The sequence below is a fragment of the Heliangelus exortis genome, chromosome 13 (assembly GCF_036169615.1).
Source record: "Heliangelus exortis chromosome 13, bHelExo1.hap1, whole genome shotgun sequence".
NCBI lineage: Eukaryota > Metazoa > Chordata > Aves > Apodiformes > Trochilidae > Heliangelus > Heliangelus exortis.
The window spans coordinates 14,400,520-14,426,283 of record NC_092434.1 but is presented as its reverse complement, the minus strand read 5'-3'; the positions used below and the strand labels follow the sequence as shown (position 1 = coordinate 14,426,283).

The following is a 25,764-nucleotide window of genomic DNA, read 5'->3' as shown; positions in this document are numbered from 1 at the left end:
CATCAAAGCAACATGAGCTGTGCAAACCCCTGCAACAAAGGTTCCTACCGAGGTCCTCTCACTTCTCCAGAACCCACGGAACAGAAGCCTCTGCTCTCTGCTGCCAGCAGCTCGCTCCCTCCCACAAGGAAAGCCACAGGAGGCAAAGCTCCAGCTTCCCTTCCTCTCACCAACACTACTGGCAGTGCAACTCAACAGAGAGGATTTAACTACAATGCCACCCTAAAGAAAGAAAAAAAAAAAAAAAAAAAAAAAGAAAAAAAAAGAAAAAGAAAAGGAGCAGCTGAGGGAATAAAAGGGTTACCCGGTTTGCTTGTATTTTGTCCAGGCTTTCTGTTGAGAATGTAACCAAGAATATAATCAGGGTTTGAACACAGGCATCACCTACTTTCACTTGGCCATTGCATCAGCATTAGACAAACAGGGCTCTTAGCCTGGACCTGATGTAAGGGGTAAACGAGGAATCCCCTCCATTTTTTGCCCATACAAGAACTAATATGGCAAACCTCCAGAATCCAGATGCTCAGACCTAAGGAATGGTCCTAGAAGGACAGAAATCTTCACCAGACTCAAACGAAAGAGACACAAGGTTCTTTAGACAGCTGGTCCCTATTTGTAATCTCTAGCTTCTTCCTCAGCCTTCCTCTGATTATTTCATTAGCTCTTCACTTTTTAATGAGTGTAATCCTACAACCACCCAAGCCTGCACGCTACACAGCCTGTCCCTAGAAATTATCTTCCTATGCCTTTTATAAAAGCTCTCTCACAAACAGGCTGCTGTACACATCCCCGTGTAACTAACACAATTTGCCAAGTTGCCAAAGGGCGAAAAACTCTAAGCTGCCTTTATTTGCCTTGCTGCTGAGTGATCTCAGCCCCAGTGACTAAAGAGTCAAGCAGGGAGCTGTGGGGAGATGCCACGCTGCAGCTAAACTCACCTCAGCTGCAAGCAGCAGAGCTGCCATCTTGCTAATCAGCTTTAATTTAGCTGTCTCACAGCTTCATAAGTAAATAAAGACTTACTTAGTGTCAGAAATATCAGTATTTAACCGCGAGTTTTTAAAGTATGGTAATTAAAAGAGTGCCACAAGTCACAGCTCTGTGCAAGCCTAACAGATTGTAGGGTTTGCCTTTTTGAACCTCTCAGCACGTTTAGAAACTTGAGTAAAACAACAAAAGGTGTTAATAGCTTTAAGGGGAGCACCATGCTGATAGATTACCCATTATGGTTATCCACTCACAGCGAAATGGCAAATAGGTTTGATCAATTCGATTTTAATGTAAAGTGGAACTTGAAAAAAAAACCAAGCCAGCAATGAGCAAAGAGAAGACCTTTTGTTGCTAATGTGTCTGAAAAAAGCACTTAATTGAGGTCATAATAATATTAGCGGTTATCACCATCAATAATTCAGCCTTATTTATTACTACACGGCAAAGTTCTGTCAAACAGGCACCATTCAGGCTTTGTTATACATGTTAACATGGAGCTAGCTGTTGGATGATTGCTATATATTTCACCAGCTGCTCAAAACTGCGGGATAGCAAGAACTAATGATATTCTTTCTTGGTCCTCACATTACATAATAGTTAATTTGCTGTGTGCAGAAATATACGTTACAAATATAATAGTCCCACATAAAGTATGCGTAATAAAAAAAGCATTATATCTGAAACAGTGACTGACTAATCTTGCCTGAGCTATCTGTCATTGGGAAAACAATTTCAATTCCTGCATGATTTAGTACTCTTACAGCAGGAGAAACATAAATTCTGCCTCTTCACACCGTTCTAGTCACCTGTGATTAGTTATCTTTAAAAAATCTAAACGAACGTATAATTGTACAATTATAGATGCTATCTCCAGTGTTAAAATTTAAAATGTATTAGTCTCGTAAAATGCCTCATTAATCTCTGGGTCTTAAAGGACATACTAGCCCAGTAATGAGCCAAATGGAGGAAATATGTGTGTGATGGTAGATGGGGGAATTTCAGCGCCTGAGTCTTTTTTGTCTTTTAACCTCAGAATAATTTTATTCCTCAAAAATCTGTTTACCAAACACAAAGAAGTTGTCAGCGACAACGTCGGTTTTAGTTCTCTGGTCATTAACTATGGAAATAAGCTGTTTTGAAGAGATTAGTTTTTCCTTATCCACGATATCCATGGATTTATAACAGCTATATAATTACTGTCTGGAACTGCAACCAGGAAGGTTGGGCAGGAATATTGATCTCTCCCTGTCTGCTAATGACGGCTTCTCCCTGCTGATGGCAGGAAGCCTTCTATGACGTTTGTGCCACCTTTCTCAAAATAATAATAATAAAAATAAAAAATCATAGGGCCACCTGTGAAAAACAAAGCTTACCCCACTTCGAGCCTGTCAGGCTGGGGCATTAGTGGTGACAGCTCGGAAGCCCAAATTTGGGGGTGGAGCTGGGACCCTAGGAGCAGGGCTGGGAGGCCGGCAGCAGCGAGAGTGCGCAGGAGGAGGTGATGGATGCAATCCCTGAGCAGGAGGGAGCCGGCAGCCCCTCGGAGAGCTAATCCACTTGGCAGCACTGAGATGGCTCCTTGAAGGAGCTAAAGTAGACTGACACAATGGCCTGCGAGGCATTAAAATGTAGGAATTAAAAACTGTTAAATTGCACAGAGGGATTCTTAACCTCAGCCCTTTGGCAACACAGTGATGTTTCTTCCCTTTTCTTCTTTCTCGCCCCTTCTTGAAAGTGCCATACACAGGAGATTTATTTTTTTGCCAGATGCCTCGCTGATCAGACCTCACTAATTCTGGATGCCAGCTCCTGGCCGTGCACAAACCCCGTTAATGATGCTCTAAAGCCACTACCTCGATAAAACCACCTCGCCCTGTGCCGCGCTGCCCCTCACCCCCCGCCCTGCTCAGTGGCCGCATCCCTCCCAAGCACATCTGGATTCATAGATTTGAACCTTTTGATCCTACAGATGTAAGAGCTCCAGACAAGCTTTCCTTTGCCACTGGGGCTCTGCAGATTCCCGACCCTATTTGAATGAGAAAGGTGAGGCGCTCTGCTCTTTAAATGGCCAGGCAAATATTCAAACCGATTTTAAACTGGGGACCATTATTGTTTGCCCTGAAGCTTAAGTGGAGGTGTGGGGTGGTTTGTTTTGGTTTTTTTTTTCCTCCTTCTTTCCCTGAAACACAAGTTATCCTCAGGCTCAACAAGCTGCCATGTGGTTCATGACAATAATAGGGTATCACTCAGGCATTTAGGAGAGAGCTGCCAAAATAGACTCTTCTTCCTTAGCTGGTGGGCTCTTTTGGGGTTTTTGTTGTTTTTAAACAGCGTGACATTTAAAAAGTTATTAGAGCATTAATGCTGCTTTTTAATGAATAAAGCTTAATAAAACTACTGACATGGAATTAACATAAGTTTACCTCTGAATGCAAGTCTCTATTTTTTCCTATTTTACTATCCATTACTTCATTAAATGAACACTAAAAAAGACCAGCCTTGCCAAATTTCTCACTGCACATTCAACTGTTTGCCCATGACAGTACTTGAATGTGCTTATTATTTCTAGTAAAGCCCTTATCATTTTCACTGTGAAATTTAAATCACCCTGATCCAACTCTTCTTAGCTAAAGTCAGCTTTATCAACCACAAGAGATGTGGGATTTTAAAAAGATCTGAGTAAATTCACATTGTTTGGATAAACTCATTCAGGGGGTTCAGCAAATGAAAGCTGAAATAGATATGTATTCCAAGGAGGCTATGGACTACTCAAGACCTAAGAAATTAAGGGATAATAAAATTTTTAAAAGGGAGAGGAAAAAAGTTAACAGTATCACTATCTTTTTAATGAGGGCATTCATAGCCCAGGTTTTGAATTGGTACTTCTGCACCTCCACAACATCTCAGGTGAAAAAATTAAAGATCATTAAACTGTTTACACATAAATGATTTTTTTCCCCCCCTAGCATCCACTCTGCTATATTATCTGGTCAGTGTTGTGCTATCAAAAATGTTAGGGGCTGCATTTATGCATTATCCCACAATTTAAGTAACTGTGTATCATGTATATTTAAAATCATCTCTCTGTAGTTTTAATTATCTCAGTCTGCAGGGACAAAACGCAGCTCCCATGCCTGAGACCGAAATGAAAGTGCTGCACGCTGACAGCTAAGATGTCTGTCCTAGCTTGTTGAGATTTCCTGTAAAATTTGCATTGAAAAGGCAGCTTTAAATATACTTAAAATAAAAAGAGCATTTGCATCTAATTTGCTACACTTGCAGTATTAAAGTTTTATCTGAATAAAGACATGTCAAATGGATTTATATAGTTAAGCTGATAGCTTTTAAAGTCAACACAGTAACATCAGTTAAATTCAACAAAGTAATGGCAGCAGCTAATGGCATTTATTAGTTTATCATCATTTACTTAAAAACCATAACGCGGATCATTTTATTTTCACATTACTGTTTGTGATTCTTTGACTTAGTTTGTATTGATTCCACAAATTATGGCAGAAACTGACATTTATCTAACTGAGTTTTCCAAGCTATAAATGTTGGCTTTAGTGGGAAGCAATTGAACACTTGCCACACAATGGTTTGAGCCATGCTAGAAACAACCATCTTCAAATAAACACATGTGGCAACCATTTTAAAATACGATTGTTGCTCTTCTGATAATGACAGAAGGGTTTTTGTTACTGATAAGGCTCTTATTACAAACCACTGCCTATGTAATCTCCAGCTCGATCACACCAAGTGCTAAACACATTCACCCCAACCCAGAAAAGCACTGCAGCATTAAGCTTTGTTTGAAAGACATGCATAATAGCAAGCAAGTCTTTTTACTGTACTTCTCTTCTGCATATGCCAAAGAACTCCACAAAGAGAGATCAGCACTGTTTACACAGAAGGAAAGGGAGGTGGAGAGAATCCAGATCACACCCGGAGCTGCAGGGGGACTGGGTGTTGTGAGTCCCAATTACAGTGTTCTGCACGTTATGTTTTACTGCCACCTTATGCTCCTGATGACTTCAAAGTGTCATCATCACTTGCCCAGACTCCAGTGGAGCTACCTGCCAAAAGCACATGCTGGGATAAAGATTGCTGAAGGAACTTGAATGTTACAGAATACTCTTTTGACCTTAAGTCCATGGTGAAAAGCAGACCTTCTGGACTACACTCTCACTTCTCCTAAAGCTCCCTGCTTTCCCCTCTTTTTAGTTACTGAGGCCTACAAATATACCAGGGAGTACTAAGCAATATTTTATTGCCACCATAAAACCTTGGCACCCACACACTTTGATTTGCAAGTATTTTGGGTGCGGACACTTGTGTCATCACTCAGTGTTACAACTGCATTTGAAAATGACATCAAAAGTTTCCAGTCATGAGATCAACTCTTCTCAGTGACATCTATGCCTGCTCTTTGGTGGAAGAAAAAGAAAACCAGCTGAGTTGGAGATAGGGTTTATTTTCAGAACTATGCATAGAGGTCAACATTCCCCCAGATGGGAGGCCCATGTCTAATTCCCCATGTCATGTCCTAAACTTTCAATTCCAAAGACATCACCAGCTTTTTTCTTTTTCCTTTTTAAATTTTTTTGTAGCAAAGCCACATTCCCAAGAACAGTGACAATCACAAGTCACATTTGGCAAGAATTTGAAATGATCATGCTTTGTTCATGCCATTTTTAAAAAATTCTCCCATACCAATGGGCTTCGTTCTATTGTGTCCTCACCCTGAGCTCTGGCTTCTATTTCAGCACACATTTGTAATTCCCCATCCCTGCTCCAAGAGCACAAACCTCTGGCTCACCAGAACAGCCTGAGACAGCTGGAGCAATGGGTATAGAAGCATACCCATTCTTCTTCAATCACCATCTCACAGCTGGACAACTTTATGTGAAACTACTGGGATCAGACAAGAAGGAATGAACAGGAACTAAAATTGTACTGACCTTCACTTGGTGCCCCAATCTGACCTCACTCAATTCCATAGGAATTCTGACCTTATAAATGCTTGATCCTGCTGCCTATAAGATTTTCTTTTATTGAAGATATGAAAAACTACTGCTAAAAAGTATTTAGGAAAACAAGTTGACTGAAATCTTATTTCTTTGGCTGTATAGACTCTCTTCCTTCAGCTCAAGGAAGAGAGTTGCAACCTATTAAAATCACATATTCTTTAAAGCTATTTCAGTCATGCTGGACAGAATGACAATCACAGAAGTTTCCATTGTGCCCCAGAGACAAGACACATTCTCCCTGGGGCTGCAGGGTACACACAGCCTCTAGATACATTCCTGTGGGGAATATCATGGCACAAGTGTTAAAAGCCCAGAACCAGGTAGCTACAACACTGCAAACTGCATCAGTATTTAAGTAGGGCAGCTTCAAGCAGGAAAGTTATATTCAAAGTCAGGAAGAAAAAAAAGCAACCTCTTGGTTTTCTTCCAAATGCAAATAGAAATCCAGTGCAGCTGCTGAAGAACTGGTTCCTGCCAGCTCCACCTGAGAAACAAGGCATTTTGCACTGTACTTGTTAGAGCCTCCATATGGCTCTGAGGTACAGCCCAGAAGCAGTTTAGTTTGACCTGAAAACTTCAGGGCACAGGAGAAGTTTCCCATCCCTGCTCACAGACATGGGCTGGAGGAATTGTTCTGAGCACAATTCCCTTTAGAGTGATGTGGAGCAGAGCAACCTCACTAAGTTCTCATCCCTTCTGTTGCATCTCACCCTGTTATGGTGAGTTTTCCTTTTCATTTCAATCTTCTTATACTTCAAACAGCTCATTTCTTACTTGGGCTAGAAATGGCCATTCTCCATTTCCATTCTCCCCCACTGAGGCCCTTTCTACCTCACACAGGAAGGAAACAACAGCACCCCAGCTGGTGTCTATACTGGAGCAGGCATGATAATGTCAACCAGATATAGGGCCATGTCCTCAACCGATGCAAATTATCCTAACTTCATTTACTTCAGTGGAGCTCTTGGTGTTTTCTATCAGATAAGGATGTGGACTTTAGCATTAATCGTGTGCAGAGCAAAACTCCACCATTTCAAGCTTCATTATGAAACAAGTGCTACATTAGCACTGAGCATGGAAAATCTCAGAATTTCCCTTTAATGATCTTGGAGATTATGTGCAGCAGGAAAGAAGAAGTGGAAAATCTGTCATAAATATCACTGAATATTTTTAATAGCTGAAAGCTAGGCTTTCTTTAACACTCCTGCCTGAAAAAAAAACCAGAGACTATTCATTAACTAGGAAGCTGGGGAATTGGTTTGTCATTATACTACCCCTGTGAGACAGAGCACAATGGAAAGACAAAGTTCTCAGGCCTGGAGACAGCATAGGCTAGGGAAAAAAAGTAGATGGGCAAGCACAGCCATGTTAAAATATAGGATGTATAAATATGGAGATGTCTCTGAAAAATTTCAGGATGTACTTATTAAATACTGGCTGTTGCAGCCTGTTCTTTTCTCATCTTTGGCAACCCTTTTTTGTCACTACACATCACATAACTGCAGGAGGAAATACCTGTGAGGGGGACTTGCTTTTTAGTATCCCCAGTGACAGCTGAAGACTGCTTACATGAGTGCAGTCTGCAGTGCTCTGCCCTGCTCCCTGGTCATAGTAAGTGCAGAGAACACCATAATTCTGAGAAGAGAGTGCTGCTGCTTGTATTGTCTGCTATGGCTTTAACCCTACAATGAAAGAAAACACTTCTCAAATCAACCTTAGCTCCACTTTCCAAGCCCTGCTCTATGCTCATGAACTACCCACGTCTTCTCCAAGGATACCTGAGGTTGTCTTAGGCTTGTTGAAATACCTCTGATGCTGTTCTGACCTCAGAGCAAGAAGAGGAATCCCATTTCCTCTCAAAGTAGCCAGGGAGATGGAAGATGCTGCAGCTTTGCTCAATGTCTCAGCAGACTCTTATGAGTCTCATCTCTACTGACACAAAACCTTGAGAAGTACCCATGTAATAATGCTCAACATGAGGACATAAAGAGCTAGTCAAGGAAGTTGTAGCTGTGATAGTGTTTCTACAAGGAGATCAACTTACTGCCTTAGATGCTGTGTGAAGCAAAAGCATCTTCTGCCTTTTACAGGAACTGAAAGTCTGCTATGATTTACATGTCATTTGCTGAAAAGAAACAAACAAAAAACATCGTAAATTCTACAATTGTCAAATTTCTAAAAAATTCCTTCTGTAGGAAAGTAATTAACCCAGTAAGTAGTGCCATAATTCACTGATGTTTTTCACAGAATAAATACCCTGGAAAGCTTCTCTTGAAGAAACAGGGAATTGGGAAGCACTGCAGCCCTTGTAAAAATTATCAGTTCACTTTGATTGCATTGGATGATGGTTGGAGAAGTTTTTTGCTTGGCTAAATTTTATTACACACCAAAATCATGCTGTCATAGATAATTTCATTTGTACTGCTCTTTCTATCTCTAGTTCCACAAAATTGTACCCACCTTGTATCCATATGCTGCAAAAATACTTGAATATAAAATGAATATTCAAATGAACATTTGAAAAAAAATATAGATATGAATATATTCATTTCTTTCCCCTATAGTTAATGAGACGTTTGCCTTATTCTTGGGGTCAAAATTTTGCCAAACAAAAAAACCTACAACAAAACCTTTGTGAGAATTAAAGGAATGAATATGCAAATTACACAGTCCCAAACAGCCAAATAGGAAGAATAACAATAGAATTCTAATTAAAACATTACCATTCACTTTACAGACTGATTGCATACACCCCTTCCCCTCTCCTATCTGAACCCATCTTTCATTTAGAGTTGGAGGGAGCATCAGAAACCTGTCTCAGCTGCTAACATGTAAGGCCTGAGACAGAAAGCAAGGAAGTTCTGCCCATGCATGGCTTGGGAGCTCCCACGTTTGTGTTCACTGAGGGCTGCTTCCCACACAGCCATTACACTGCATTTTTGAATACTAAAGATTCAGGTTTTGAGAAACTGCTTTACTCACATCTTGCTAAATAATGTGCCAAGCTGAAAGGGTATCTCCAGTGATCTGCTAATCACACTTTCCTACTACCATCTACTCTGTTGTCTACACTCAAGATAATGAATATTAAAATTGCACAATTCATCCCACAGGGTGTTTTTCCAATTATACAGAGCACAACAGAATCCCTTTTCTTGCTTTTGAAATTCTGCCTTCTACAGAGTGGAACTGCAGTAGATGTGGATGAGTGGAACAGAACTCTGTGCAGTGAGAGAGGAGGAGAAATCCACACCAAACATAGCAGGGCAAACCTTTAATCTTACAGAAAAATGGAAAGGTCATTGGATCCTTGAAGCCTAATTTGATATCATTGGCCACTGTGCACAAAATGAAGCATGTCTGTGTGTAAACCACAGCTGGCCAGCTGCAGGCAAGAGGAGCAGGTTGAGTCAACAGCCACAAGATCAGCACTTGGGAAAATCCAAGTTTCTGAGGCTCATGGGTGTGTTTTGATGGATGTGCAGGACCAAAAGAGGTCTCACACCCACATGAAGAGAAGACACGTCCTTACATGTTCTGGTCCAAATGACAACCCTGCCCCTAAACTGCAGAATTCAGCCCCAGAGAGGTGAAAGGCAGCATCAGCCTGGCAGGGGGCTGACCAGATATCCATTATGTCTGGGAAATTCTAACTCAGAGTTTAGATCACCAAATGTTCTCAACCAGGGAACAACACAGGGTTTAACTGTAGTTTGGGTTTTAATGTAAAATTATTTTCATTTATTAAATATAAAAATTCAGAATACTAAAAACTTGCAGGCAGTAAATTTAAACTGAACTTTTGAAAGTGATCCAGTTCCCAGAAATAAGCAGCAAAACTACTCAGTTTGGTCAGAAACGAGACCCACACTGAAGATGCATTTTTAAAACTATCTTAAGAAACTTTCAACTGCAGAATCAAACAGAAAACCTTTCCAAAGGCCTACGCTGAACCTCTAATCCATTTATAATTAGATAGGCAGAGTATTTGGCTCACACTTCCACTTCCTTTTCACAGAAGAGAACCTCCAACATTTCAGCTAAACAGAGGCTGCTGCCAGTGGGGCAGTGTGGAGGGTTTGTCTGTACCCTGCAACTTCAGTTCTCAGCACTCCTTTCCTTCCCATCCAGAACTTCTCTGTACCTTGCAAGATGAAGGTTTCAAAAGAAATGGGAAAATACAGTGTATCCTGTTAACTTCCCTCCTTCTCTAAGATATACTGTACAGGTCATAACTTATCCTTTTTAATAAAAAAGAAATAAATCTACCTTTGGAGTGTCATTTCTGACCACTGCTGCCCCTTTGATAAAGCCACAGGGCTTCACAGTAGACAGCCTGATGGAATTCCAGTTCACAGCTTAATTTTCCTCCTGATAAAAGAGACAAAAAGTTCCTTTCAGTAAAAATAAAATTTAATACGGTCCGCAAATCTGATATATTACACCCTCTGACCTCAGCTTAATTGTTCACAAAGGGCTAACGGTACCACTGGCAACTAAATGACTTCTACAGAGTGTTGCAGCTCTGATAGCTCAGGAGAAGGGGAGCAGCAGTCTGACAGATAATCAAATTTTTTTATGTGAACCATAGTGAGAGAGGTTATTCAGAGCACACCCAGCCTGTAGGAGCCTTCCACAGCTGCCATGGTAGCTCCTTAGGATGAGAAATGCTTCAACATCATCCTCACTCAACTTCCTTAAGTGTTGTTGCTGTTAGTTACCAGCCCATACCGAGTCTGACACTCCACAGCAACAGGCTGAGGCTCCCTGGCACAAAGGAACCCAAACTGTACTCTACCAGGAGGAACCACAAAACCCACCTGCTCTATGTGAGGGTGTCCTCTCCAAAATGTGAAAGACAGTGACCTACCCATGCTACCCCCATCCCTCCTCTCCAGGCTCACCCTTGCCAACACCACATCCAAGGACTGGCACCGCCACGCTCTAACCCTGCCACGCACCATTAACCACCAACTTGTTTGGCTTCCTGACGGGCCAAAAGGGTGGTGAAAATTATACCTGTCTTGATGCTGGTGAAAGACAGCTGAGCTACCTACATCTGCAAACCAAAGGGAAAGAAGGTTTTTAGGTGAGAAGGTGTCTGTGGCTAAACAGAGCCAAAATCACCAGCCTCTTCCTCATGAGGGATGCTGATCCCCCCAGCAGCCACCGCTCATATTGGTTGTCTCAGTGTCACTGGAAAGCAACTACCAAAGCTTTCAGAAGTTCATATTTCAATTTTAAAGCTGAGGCTATTTCAGTTAATGTCCCCAAGGCAATTGTCTGGTCAAATGTCAGTTTATATTGCTGAATGAAACCTCTAAGCTTATGAGATCTCTGCAGTTTGGGAACCACATTAGACTCCATTTGAGCTCCTCAGATTATACTGTGTTGTGGATATTTTCCTTTTCCCCCCTCATTTTGGAACGTATCTCAATCTCCTCATATTCCTACAAACCATTGAAAATCTCTGTCAAGTTTGAATACAAGTTTCATTCTTGTGGGATTCCCCCAACTAATTCACTTATTTTAAAAAAAAATTAAAAAGCACTGATGTTGTTTCTGTACATTTGAGACAAATATCCTGCAAACTGATAATTGATTTACTTTTTCTTTAGCAAAACATGGCCTGGGTTTTGGTCTCTTCTGACTAATGCCAAGCTTCTGGCTTCATTTTCATTGTTTAACCCCCAGGATTTCCCTTTTATCTCTCTGATGTTCTTGTTTTGTTGCTTTCCCTGCTGCTCCCCATCACTCCATGAGGACACCAGGGCTTGGCTACTTTGTTTTTGGCAAAAGGACACTGCAAGTGTTTACCTGTTGCTGCAGACTGGCTCTGCCAACAGGCTCCTGTCTGGGTTAGTCCCTGCTCACAGCCAGGAGCTGCCACTGTGCTGATTGCACTTTAGTGACCCAGTGCTCTTGGAACTGGAAGGAAGGCATTGGAGCCTTACAGATCAATTCCTGCAGCTTGAAGGCATTTTCTGAGCTGCAAACATTGAAAAAAATCAAAAACAAAAAACCCAAACTATACTACAGTGCTCTATCTTCTGCCAGTCTTGAGTCACTTCATCTTTGTGTCATTTTTTCCTAACAGTGGGTTTGGACTCATGTTTTTAATGTCTCCACTATTTTGGGATCTCTGGTTTTCTGAGTGTCCAGCTCAAACACCTACAAACTAGTACCAGATTTCATGCACTGTTAATCCCACTGAATTTGTTACTTCAAAGAGGTCAAGTCAGACACCAAAGCCTCAGAAATGTTCTTAAGTTTGGTCTTGACAAGACTCTTACTTGGCCAGAGAAGCTGGACTGCCACACTATAAGGAAGAACAGCACTGCTGAGCATGATGGACATTAATGTGAATGTTCTCAGGGCAGAATTTTCCTACCAAAGCCTTTCACTTACAGCCCCTAAACTTTACTTTTTAATACATAAGGGCCATTCTTAGAGTAGGCTGTACTGAATGCTCACCTTTCTAAGACTGAATCTAAAAACCTACACTGAACAAAATGAATCCACTTTCCTGTTCCCACAACAGGAACCCTCTGTCTCCCCCTCATCTTCCCAACTCCCCTGCATGTGTGTGGCTGTCACATGGCTGCACCTTGGCACCCACTTCACCCACCCATGAGAGCTCCCACTCCTGCAATTGCAGCGTGTGTCTGAAATAGGACAAAAATAATATTTCAGTTGCAAGAGAGAGTGTAGTAAGCATACTACTTCTGTAGTCAAAGCTCAACTTTTCTAGCTTTGTTTTCCTCATATTTCTGCTAGATAGCCTCCATCCTTGGGAAAGCATTAGGTATCAGATGCTGACAAGATAGCACTGAGCTAAGCCCAGAAGTTAAATTTTCATATTAACTTTCCCCTAATGAGCACTGAACTTCCCCATTTATTTGTTTAAGCAAGTTCCTCGATTTCCATCTGGCATTTAAAAAAAATAAAATAAAATGCATTTTTGGCTGATACCCAAGTAGGTAAAGTATTTCAGTCCATCCCACCTCTAGGTTCAAATAAAAAAAATTGGAAAGAAAATGTGTAAGGTTGATCACACACTTGTTATTAAGTCAAAGCCGGATTCAAGTGTTTGTGTGAGGTAGAATTCTCTCATTCTTTTTGTCTGTGTCTTTCTGTGATCTACCAGTCAAGTATGTGATTGGATTTCAGCTCAACAAAACCTTAAATTACACACCTATTGTGCCTGAGCTAAGCCTAGTTTCACAGCACTGAAGAAGGCTCCTCACTGCTCTTTTGGCACTGTTCGATTTGGCTTCTGCCATCATCCTCAGGTTGATGAATGAGTAATAGGATTAGAAAAATCTCATCTCTGAAATGCTGTAATTGTCACATTTGGTGAATTGACAAAAGGCCTGGGTGCTGGAGAGGTGCTCTGTAACATTAAGTCAGACTTTCTACCTGCAGCCACCAGCCAGCACTAAGAGAATGGGAGGAAGAAAAAGAATCCCTCCAGCTCTCCATTTGTCCAGCACGCACAGATATCTGCACACTCAAAATTAACTTTTTATGCATGAGGTTGTTGGAAGGCAGAGTGCTCTGTTTCTTAAAGGATCTTATCTCACTGCAAGGAAGATGAGGTACTTGTTGATTCTTTGGTTAGTGCAGATTATAAAGTCAAGGAGAGCTGGTAGCAGACTTTCCAGTCCTCCCCAGAAATTTTAAATTCAAAAGACCAGGGGAGAAATTTTCCCCCAGGCAAGCAGAGGAGCATGGCTCAAGCCATGACTCAACAGCTGAGGCTCTGAGTTTCAATATTCATACAGTTTGCCTTTCCATCCATCATCAAGCAGGGTCAGTGCACACTGGTTCTGATACAGAAATCCCACACTTTCCTCTCTAGGCCCACCAGTATCAGCTGGGGCATCAGAAAATGGACAAAGTTTTCAGTGGCTCCAATTTTAAGTCTCATTTCAAAAGTGCAAATTTCCAAAGGGGTTTGCAAGCCAGACCTGGGTAGATGTGTTAGTACAGTTCACTGGGTACCTACCTGCCTAAATAGCTATGTGAACAGAATATGAAAAAGCCCAAGAGCAGAAAACAAGAAGAACAGATAAGTAAAACCTTTCTACTTTTTCTTTCTCCTCTTTACTGTTTTAATTTTCACAGTTTACAACCAATGGCAAAATCCCTGTTTTTAAACAGAGGGGTGAATAATAAAAAATAGAGGGGTAGTTCTCTATTCTAAAGCACCATTGGCACTGCCTTCTCCTGAGAATTGGCTTCATGCAGTGCATACAAATTAACACAGAACTTCATTCTTGTTCACCTTTTGTTAAATAAGAATATCAAAAGCCAACATAACTTATGCTGAAAGAATGTGTCCCCAAATGCTCTACAGATGCAGCACATGAGGTCAACATTTGCCATCCCCTTTCTCTGTCAGTGTGAGTTTCATTTTAATTACAACTGCATGTTTTGCACATTGTAAAACTACCCCTGGCTCTGACCACCATAAGAAAAGGAACATTTAGCTCAGGAAACAGTAGCTGACCCTGTCTGCTCTTTTTCTTCCTTGGCATCAGCTTAGACTATTAACACCTTATGTGTGTTGCCTGTGTGTCCCACATGTGTGCTCTGCACCCACTTCATGCTATACCTGTCATTAAGTGCACACTAAAAGCTTCCTCCTGGGAATTCTCTGCTTTGTCTGACTCCTCTTCTTGGCATCTTGCTCAGCTATTGAATTCATCTGCTTGACAGAGAAACCTTTCTATGTACTAAAAGCTTTGTCCTTAGAAAGCTGTGACATTAGATTTAAACACATAGAGGCCTTTTTCACCTCTAAGTTCACTTCTTAATTATTCATTCCCAACAGAGGAAGTCAGGAGAAACCTCTGCAGCCAATGTAAATATTTTGTAGTGGAAGGCAAATTTTTTTCCCCCCAGAGCACAGTGTGACCATGATAGCAGAGTTCCTTGCTAAGAAATTTCTCTGGTTTTTGTACAAGAAAAATGGGAAATAATTTTTGTATGTGTGGGGGGGAAGGATTGAAACAGAGCAAAACACATTCCATTTGGGGGGTGACTACTTTGTCCTGAGAGTCCTTTGCCAAACCATTTCAGAGAGGAGGTTCAGGTCTCTAATCTACATTCATTTACAACTTTCATTTTCTTCCAGCCCAGCTTAGAGCTTCCCTTCTACAAGCCCAACCAGTACTTTGCAGCACAGGATAAGCTCATCCAGTTGGCTGCTGCCTTAGAGATTTTCCACCTAACGTGGCAGCTACTCTAAAAGAACAACTTTCCAGTGCAGCAGTGTCTCCCTGGGGGATCACCTTCCTCTGTTTCACACCCACCATCCTCAGTGGTCTCCTTCCAGAGCACTTGCTTAATAACTGCAGCAGATGCCCTGTGCAAACAATTTGCAGAACCAGAGCTGCAGCCAATATTTTCCCAGTCTTGCTGTAACCTTAACTGCAACACATAATATTGGCCTTCTCCCAGGAACCCTCGGTGGGAAGCAATGGGCCACCCACTTACTGTTTTCTTAAAGAAAGTTTGCCAGAAGTGATACGTAGCTTGCACCACCTTCCTGAACTATTTCCATGCTCCCTGGGCCTGTGCAGGTTTACCCCCAGCACCATCTCTTATTTCAAACTGTCTTGCTCCACCTTCTGCTCCTTCCTCACAGCCCAGTCTTTTCTGGTGGCTTCCTTTTTCCTCATCACCTTTTCCTGGCTTGGTGCCTTTTTCCGTGCTGTTCCTAATGCCTGGGACAACCTCTGATTAATGTTCAGCACAGAGCCTCCTCCTCCTCCTCCTCCCTGGATCAGGCCACACCCAAACATGCTCTGTTTCTCTTCTTTGGCACTGTTCTGCCTTGTCTCTTCTACCCTTCCAAAGCAAAGTCTCTGACTTTGGTGGTGAACCAGCACCAATTGTTTCTTCAAAGCTACAGAGCAGCAAGTGGCCAACTCACTGTGCAAACACCACCAGAGCTTCCCACACAAGCAGTCAGTGGGACAGTTTATGGATGACATTAGCTTCTATGAACACATGGGAGATGGACAACATCACCAGAGAGCTGCAAGGTGCTTTAAGATTATTTGTGTACCTTTGAATGATGATTAATAATTACCACATCACCTGGTAACTACAAATATCTGGAGAAGTAGTGGCATGAAACTGTTTTCCCCTCTCCAAAGCTCCTAGGAATCACTAGGAGGTGGAGGTATCCTCACATAGCTGCTTTGCTAAGGAATGACCAATGCACTTTCAAGGGAGCCACTTTCATGGTCTGTTGCTGTATGGCTTTTAATCTGTCAGTCTTTTTTTTTCATTTTAATTTACAGGTAAGTTACCAGGATAGCCTGGTTTAGTGCAAGATGTCATATCATCTCCCATAGTCTTTTGTAAAATCCATTTCCAGGATCATTGTCATTAGTTAGGCAACATTTAGAAGAACTGAAGGACAGTTTCTGTTAGTAACTGATCACAAAAAATACAGAATCGTTTTTAGCTCTCTTACACTGCTTCATATATTTGACTTTTTGGGGCAAAAGTCAACTTTCCCTTTTGAAGAAAAGGTAAGGTAAAATGGAACACAGTTGGGTTACTCCTCACTGTATTAAATTTGGTTTTCTCAAGACCAGCAATCCTCCCAGCATTAGACTGTTTCTCTATTAAAATCTAATTCTGAAAGTTTGACAAAGCACACATTTAACACAGGTCAGCAGTATATTGACAGGATGTTAATTTTAAATTGTGTCAGCATTTCCTGTCTTGAGTGTTAATGTCAATTAGCACCTTGATGCATAACCTCCAAGTCCTCCCTTATTACAGGAAAGCAGCAATGCACACAGCAAAAGCACTTCTATTCAAAACCCCACTCACTATCAGCCAAACAAAGAGCTGTCAAAACAAAACCAGTGAGGTGAAAGTATCTAAGCTGCTATGGATTTGAGGTTAGAAGCCTTAGTCTTTTTCCTTATTCCTGATATTAAAAGTGTAAGTGTGTCAACTTGGAGCAAAAGGCTAATTACTTTGAGGCTCTTTGAAAAGTGTGTTACCATTCAAAATCTGTAAGCCTGACAGAAACCCCTTGGCTTTAGATTGCACTGTGTATAGCTCACTAGAGGTCATCTGTTAGCATCCTTAACACACTCTGAAACGTGCAGTCTTATTCTGAGAAACAGGAACATTTCTCCATTGCTTTGTTCAGTATTTCACACGTGCTGTAGGAGCTGAGAGCTCCAGCATCTCAGTGAGACCTTACTCCTAGGTGCCCAGTGAATAAGACTGGGGAGTTTGTACATTTTCCTGAATTATTGTTTACAATTCCTTATAAATGTCACAAAATTCTCACCCTACTCCATTATTTGAAAGCAGCTCACATTATGTGTACATGAAGATGAACACACATTTAGGCCCAATACCCTTTCTTGCACTTATTACTCTGTTAAATTCAGCACTGTGGACACTCAGGGTGAAAACTCTGACTTAAGGAAAAATCTCTGCCCACACTGCCTGTCTTTCTCAAAACACAGAAGCATCCACAGAAATATCAGAGAAGTATCAGACAGAACTATATAGGATTAAAATCAATTATTTGCATGCAAAGCAGAATCTTGATGGGCACAGTTTTAATAGTTTGCAGCCAGCTACACACTCAAATTATAATTTCATTTTTGTGCATGATTTTCCAGTGAGGCAAGACAGGGCTTTTTGAGATCATTATCTGCTGCACCAGGTGAGCAGAGGCAGTGACGGCAGCGAGCGGCACTCAGACCGTAACTTACACCTGCAGCTCAGGCACTGGGTGGGGAAATCAGTTGTTCAAAATACAAAAGGCATTTTCCTACTCACCCTCAACCGTGTCAGCTCCAGTTCCTACCCTTTGTTTCTCCAGAGCACGGACTCAAGGTGTGGCCAGGCATCACGCAGTAAATCTCTTGCTCTTGAGATCTGCTGTGGAGATGACACAGGCATTATGCAGAGGCATTGCACTGGGTGCCTCTGCTCTGCCAGAGTCTAAACAAATTGGCCAAACAAATTAATGCCACACACCCTAAATTGGCTGAACAAATTAATGCAACACGCCCTTTGCACAAGGGTGCCTTTGAAGGCCAAGGACCATGCGTGTTCCAGCGGGACGCATTCTACTGAATAGGGTGTTTTGAACAAAGTCTGCTTGGGGACAAGAGAAACAGCGTATTAAAGTTTCAAGTTAGAGCAGGGCTTTCACCCGAGAGCTTTTCAGATACCAACACTCTGTGTTGACATTTAATTACTAAACTCTTAAAACAAATAATTTGTATGAGCAAATACTCCTCAATCATTTCATAATAACACAACTAGTGTTTCTTGGCAGTTAGAACAAAACCAGAAGCATGTTGAAATCGCACACACAATGCCTTGTTCTGACATGGGAAGAGGTGCCAGATAGAGCAGTGTGAACCCTGCAGGCTGTGGGAGCTGATGGGATTCAGGAACTGAGTGCTGCAGTTCTGTTCCCAGGGGCTGGCAGCAAATCAGCCCCAGCAGGTTCATTTGGAGGTTGGAGTTTACCGAATTTCATTCTCCAAACAACCCTCCCTCTTCCTGCTAAAGGTCCTTTCTTCCACCAAGCCCCACACCTCCCAGTAGAGGATTAAAGGAGTGTGCATTCTCCAGGCTCTTTGGGTAAGTGGGAGGGAGGTGGCTGGAGAGGCAGGAGCCCAGAGGAACAGCAGTTACATGCTTTTTGTTACTGTCAAAGTGTGTGTACCTTATCCATGGATCACATCCTTCCACCTGACTTTGTATGATCTTTTGCAACCTTTGCACATCTCTGCTACTAAGCAGCTAAGCTCAAAACCAGCTTAGCCATCAAATAAAACCCCCACCTTCACTTTCTGTGTTAGGTTTGTCTCTGTGCAGCAGAAAACACTGCTTGCTGCAACAGTACTGGTCCTCTTCAAGTCCTTTAATTTGGTCATATTATCTATATTGTCCTTATTTTCTCATCAAGTTCTTCAGGATAATGTCTAAGGCTTGTCATCATATTTTTCATAAAGAAGCAGAACCACTTTTCTAAAACATGCCCCATATGCTGAGACTATCTGCTTACCTATGTAATCCCCCCTGTATCTGGGACTTTGTGATGAGTGGTGTTAGAAGGATATTAAAAGAAACAAATCACTTTCTGATGAGAATTAAAATAGCTTTGCAAGTAGAAATCAGTTTTGGTTTACTGTGTTTCTCCACATCCAAATCTCACCAATATTGCACAGCAGCTGCTAGCAGGAAGATCTCTTTTTCCACCAGGAAGTGGTGTGTTTGTTTTTTTAAAAGCCTGGAGTTGCCAAATCTAATGTGATATAATTCTTGTTTTGAGCCACAGTACTGGGATCAACTAGAGCTCCTTCCCTATTCCCCTTCTTTCCTTGCACTTTCATCCACCTAATCCAAGTCCTTTCTTCCTCCCAGTTATATTCTGATCTCCTTACAACTTTCTCTCCTCCACAGTAATCCCACCATTCCCCAGGAATCTTCTTTCATATGCATATGCATTGACACATCCCCCCTCCATCACAGCAGAGTATCCCTCTGTCCTGTTTCTCTGTCTGTCCCACATCTCTTAAGCTACTGATTTAGAGTGGAAAGTCATGAGAGAAAACCCACTACAAACCAGTTGCTACGGCCACACTGCTTCCAGTGGGGCAAGACCAGGCCTGAGTTTGATATTCAAGCTTTCCTTTGGAAGATTAAACTGGAGAGTGCTTGTTTGTGGAAACTTCAACTAAAATGCCTTCTTGAACATTAAATGCTTTAATAATATGCTAAGTTTGTATCCGTGGTCTCAAACTCACTGTGCCTTTAGTTGGTGGCCCTCTGAAATGCTAAGATTGTCCCAGCACATTGCCCTCCTCTCTAATTAGAGAGAACACCTATTGTGCTCTGCTTTTCTCTCTGAAAATTGCCACTGCAACCTGACTATCAGCTCAGTATCTTGCCATTAGTCAGGAGGGCAAATGTGTGGTGTCCTTGACATGTCAGCTAGAACGTGTGGCCCCCTTTCTCCCTAGGGAGCAAACCTATAAGCTCTGTAATGCATTTAACCTCTATCACCTCAGGGAGTCAGAGTCTCCACAAGCAGTTTGCTGCCGCCCTACCCCTGAGCTAACTCATTTACCTTATTTTTTTTTTCTTACAGTGTTCAATAAATTACACTCCACCCTTAAAAAAAAATTATGGCTAATATATGACTTGCTAAAGAGATGTTTATAATTCACATAACTCTGTTACAGCTTTAATCTCACAGCATAGAACATTAATGAACGTGGCAAGGCTCTCTGAATTAATAGCCTGACTTGTACTCACATATTTAGACATGCTTGTATGTCTATACCTCTCTTACCACATTACAACACACAGACCAAATTCCAATCTCCAAGTCAGAAGAGAAGAAAAAAAAACAGAAAGAAAGAGACCTAGCATTGCAGGCCATCAAAAGAAATACATTGCTTTGTTAAAACTATTAATTTCTGTTGCAAAACACCAAACAGCTGGCTTTCACAATGCATCTAGGAGCAAGAATTTGATCTGAGTTTCTGGTTAGTTTTCATTTGAACAGGCTGATCTCTGAAGACAAGTGTATTCTTTCTGCAGTCCTCAAAGGTTTATTAAATTTGATAAAGGCCATATCCCTTGGTTCTTGATAGTTGGTTCAATAATGAATCCAGCTGCTCAAACGTGAATGTTTAAAGTAAGACCAATTGTTGAAGCAAAAGCAGAGGCTGTGCACGAGCCAGTGCTGGACAAGTACGTGGAAATTATTTGTAACATTAATTCCCATGCTTATATTTATTAACTTTTCGCTTCTTTTTAGTGTTTTACCAAGTATTCAAAGAGCAAACCAGAGGGCCCATAGAAAACACATTCCAAGTTTACAGATCCAAGAACTCACAGCAGAAAATGTTACTATTTTTGACGGGGAATTTCTACATATAAACCAAAAAATATGAAGTGTCACAAGACTTTCCTTAATTGAGTTATGTCTGAGAGAAATGACAGTTGTTGCCATTTGGAAACCACAAGTTTGAAAATGAATGTGTTTAAAAGCAAAACTAAACAGCAGAGTAAAAATCCAGCCCAATAATCTTGAAGTTTCCTGAATTATCCAGAGCAAATAATTTTTGCATTCCTTATTGTATTTATCAAAGCCTGTGATTCTGGACAATGGAAACCACAGTCCTACCATGCTTCAGGCCTCATCTCCTTTATTAAACCCAACACTTGGAGCCCCAAGCTCTATGTTAGGAGTTGTGGCCCTTTACAGCAGCAAACCTAAATTTCAAATGTTTGGTGCCAAGTAGGTCAGCTTCTTACTTGTGCAGCAATCCACACATTTCTCAGAAGCATCACCAGCTGGGAAACTAATTTTGGTCACAAAAGAAACAGAAATATTTCCCAGGTCTACCTATGCAAAAATTACATTTTTAGGGGGAAAAAAAAAAGTAATATTTTGTGATTTTTCACTGCACAGGTCTGGATTTTGTTGGTTTAACTTTGGTAAGGAGTTGCAAGCCCTGCAGCCAAGTCAGTTTACTTGAGAATCTCAACATTTAAACGAAAGAGTTTCCTACTATGGCTCACAGTAGTGGAGAAAAGCCTGAGACATGAAAGCTCCAGAGTCAGAAGACACACACAAAAAAATAACTTTAATCTTTGGGAAATTTATAACACAAATTTTTCTTTATGTGTGTGCATGGGAATAGGAGTCCTAGTTATGACTTCCACGTGCTGTCACTGGCAATACTAATGTAAATTTTTAACTAAACTCTGTGCTGTTTATTAATTAAATCAGCTCCACCCAATTTACACAATATTGTATATTAATCACTGTCTGACTTGGAAACATCAGCAAATGAATAAACTACATTTGAAAGGAAAAAGAGGTGACATGCTCTGAGGACATTATTGACAGTCCTAGGATAAGGATCTGCATCAGATCTTACTTTAAAGCATTTGGCCTCAGGAGGGAGAGTTTAGTTAGCAGTTGAAATTCATCCTATTCCATCAGATAGATTAGTCCAGAGCAGAGGATCCTTTTCAAGCCACAGTGAGAGTGTATTAGCTATAACCTGCTACAGGGAAACTTCCAGAATATCTGGAAATAACCATGTTCATGCTCATCACCAGCTGGAGAAAACTTCTGGTACATGTGCTGACCACATTTGCCATCTTAGTGCAGACCACAGACTCCCTGGTAATGGATCAATTCTTCTAAATGCCAGCTAGAAAGGGGAGAGGGTAACTGCTTCAGCCCAAGGGAGACTTTATCAGTATACAAAGAAGTCTGGGTGTTTTCTACAAGAGCAAAGAGATGAATTAAAGATTTGGAAATACTGGTCAAAAATAGCTGTGTGAAAAGTGAATGGTTTAAGGATTAACATCAATAATAAATTTGCAGTGAAACACGAATGTCAGGTGGCAGTGACCTGGATGTATTTGCCATTCACAAGATGGCAAGCAAGCTTGACAATGTGGCCATAAAGAAGTGAAACAGTCCTACAACACAAGTCAGGGAGAGTCAGCCATAGCAAAATGGGGCAATTTTCTGCACCATGCAGGCCTGGAGCATTGGGTATAGATCACATCACCCAAGGTATCAGAATTACAACAGATTCAAACTGAAACAGGCACAGAAAAAGGAGATTAGGAAGTTCAGGGGCATTAAGAATCTATCTTAGGGCAGGAGGCTAAAAGGATACCTTTGCTCAGCTAGGATAAGGCAGCTGTTGTCTAAATTTGGAATTTGGGAATATGGATATTTTGAAAATATTTACCAAATGCTACATGCAGACACCTGAAGCATAGAGCTATTGCCCTTCTCTGTCAAGGGACAAAACAGGAACAAATGACCTGGGGTTGGGAAAGCTGAGAATGAGAGTTTCCCAGAACACCCAAGAGCCAGCCACAGGATCAGATTTGAAACAAGAGTGGTGCAAAGTAGATGTTCAAAGGTGGATGAAGAAGGTTAGAAGGTTGCTTCCAAGCCCAAGTAGTCATTCAGGGACTACAACAACTCCACGATAGCCAGGAAAAACTGGAACACTGAAATGGAGCTTTTAGGCCTGACTTGGAAAGGGGGCCCAGGGCAAGACACACAACCAATGAATTAAAAGTTTTTTTCTTTCTTCCAAGCTGGTGGGTTCAGTCTTGTAGCCCCAAGGCATTCAGGAATAACATTCTTTTAGACTGTCAGACCTAAAGCTCTGACATGTTCCAGTTTTAATGTCCCTGCTGAGCTAAGACAAATATTCTTATTTTCATTTAAAAATAAAATAAAAAGACCCTCTCAAAGACTGAAATGGCCAGTAAATGAACCCTACGTTCCCAATTTTCTTTTTGCAGCTGCTATGATGCATAAGAAGGTGAAGAGCTATAAAGCTAGTTTACAACACCAGGCAAAAGTGATTTTCTGCTTAATAAGGAAATATCTAGTAATTGGTCATAAGGCAAATGACATTAATGAGCAGGCCATTTGGCTCCAAATGAATGGATCATAACCCAGAGGGTTTTATCTGCATCAGCCTTTGCTCTTTAAGAGGTTTTCATCACAGGAGTGAATCAGTGCTAAAATTATAAACTAAGGATGAAGTAACACAATGGGAGTAAATTTGGAAGCCGGTCAACTACTGGCATGAGGAACCTTTTTACACTTTATGTGCAGCTTTGGGAAGTCTCAGGACATCCCAGTTCAATTTCCCCGGTGTGCCTTGGAACATTCCTTAGACATTATGGAAAAAGGGGGACTGGTTCTCAGGATACAAAATCTCTGCAGTCAAGAGTGAGAGTAGAGAATGGTAATTCTCTAGACTAAAAGTAATACAGAAGATAGGAATTGAGAAAACAAGAGGTCCCAATATGGAATTATAGTGGAAAAAATGATGCAACAAAATTTTGCTTTGAAAACAAAATATATTTTAAAACCTACTAAAAAAAAAAAAATCAGCTTGCAGCAGTTGAAGCTATTTCAGTTTTGAGCAAGTACAATCTCAAGCAGTGAAATAGCACACCTAGCACAAGTATCCATTGCTTTTGCATTGGTGGAACTCTGCTGTTAACTGCCCCTAGTGGATTTCAACCATCCAGTATATGCTGTATATTTAAACAAGGTCTGGATGCTCTAAAACCCCTGTAGGTAAAGCCTCAGGAAGTGGTTCTGATTCAGATCTCAGCTCCCTCTGCTCCGTTTATGTTGACTTATTTGTCTACCAGTTACATAGATAATTGAGGCTTAAACAGCAATATACCCAGCAAATAATCAGAAAGAAACCCAAGCTCCATGAATTTTCAGCTTCCATAGGTCTTTCATAGAGAGTTTCCATAGAGAGTTTCAACTTGACTCTGCTGGTAAATGCCACTGGAAAGTAAAGGGAACCATCCCATTTCCATGTGGCACGCCAGGCATCCCAGCTCCTCCTGCCAGCTCTGCACAGGATAAGCTGCAACTGTTTAATTATTGTGTGTTCTGCCAAAGGTGCAGTCAAGGGTGTTTATAAGGCAAGGGAGGCAGGAAGCCAAATTTCATTTGCAGATCAGACACGCCTGCTAGCAAACAAAGCCAAGGGTTTAGGGAGAGATGAGATCAGTAGTCCTGTCCTCCAGGGAAGGCGGCTGCACCTCAAAAACTAATGAGTAATTCTTCAAATTGAAGTTGGGAGGTAAACTACTTATTTTCACAGGTTAGTGCTTTACCAGCCATTTAGGAAACGGTAATTTCTCACTGGACAAGGAGTTCCAAGGTGCAACTGGAGAAGATAAAATGCAAATGCAAGGTTATATCCAATCTCCTTAACCACCACGTGAATACCATTGGGAAGGACATCCCTTTGCAGGGCAGGGAGAGGGCATTCCTTATTAGAAAGGCACTGGAATCCAGGTGAGAACTTTCCTGGCCATAGGAAATAATTTTGCTTGCTTGTTAGACAGCAAAAAATTTGTCCACTTAGAACAACATTTATCGTGTTGCCAGTTTATAAATCATTTAGGCCAACTAGATTAAGGCTATAGGAAGCCAGCAAACCTTCAAATTGAAAATCTTGCTAATAATGAGTAGTTATTTTCCTTCTGAGTCCTGCACTGCTTTATAATAATAATCAAAACTTCCCTGTTCCACTGATGAGGGAATTGAGGCAACACAGGATTGGCCCTTATACTGACCACAGGGTCACCAAGTAGATGCTAGGCTGCTTCTCACCTCCCAGCCCACCTCCAAGTCAGTCTCCCCTGTGATGGGGCCATCCCTGTCCAACTTCCCTAAGCCAAAGTCTTCCAGAGCTCCCTCCCAGGCTGACTGAGGTTTTCCTTGCAACGCATCCTACCTGCCAGCACAGAAGCCAGGAAAACACAACATCTCTTCTGGTAAGAGGGGTGGTATTAAATGGACTTAAACTGAACTCACAGCGTGCTGTTTGAGTTCAGGTAAGGTTCTATTCCTTGCCCAGCCCTACTGTGTACTGCCAGATAAATCAGTGTTTACGTACCAGCTGAGCCTCTAATCCTAGTTCAAAGTTCCCTTTAAAGCCAGAGGAAATTTTGAGAGAAAAAAAAAAAAAAAAAAAGCCATGTTTTACATACAGAGGGGCATTATTAGCAAATTCCTATCAGTTTTCACAAACTTTACAAGAAACCAGTATCTTAAAGCACTAACCCCTTACAGCTTCTGTGAGAAGCTTTATACATTGCATCCCACAATATGCTCCTTGCACATTTCCAAGACAGACACACAGTGTCC

The 25,764-nt window shown here is 41.4% G+C and overlaps 1 long non-coding RNA gene across 1 annotated transcript in view; it reads right to left on the bottom strand.

The window, feature by feature from the left end:
• LOC139802119 (uncharacterized) overlaps positions 1 to 18,155 on the bottom strand; it is a 73,970-nt gene extending 55,815 nt beyond the window's left edge. Inside the window, exons 1-3 of the long non-coding RNA XR_011728516.1 lie at positions 17,847 to 18,155; positions 10,290 to 10,391; positions 8,065 to 8,145 (exon numbers count right to left, since the gene is read on the bottom strand). This is a non-coding gene — a long non-coding RNA (uncharacterized lncRNA). The remainder of the gene's footprint in view (positions 1 to 8,064; positions 8,146 to 10,289; positions 10,392 to 17,846) is intronic.
• Between the last annotated feature and the right edge of the window lie 7,609 nt (positions 18,156 to 25,764).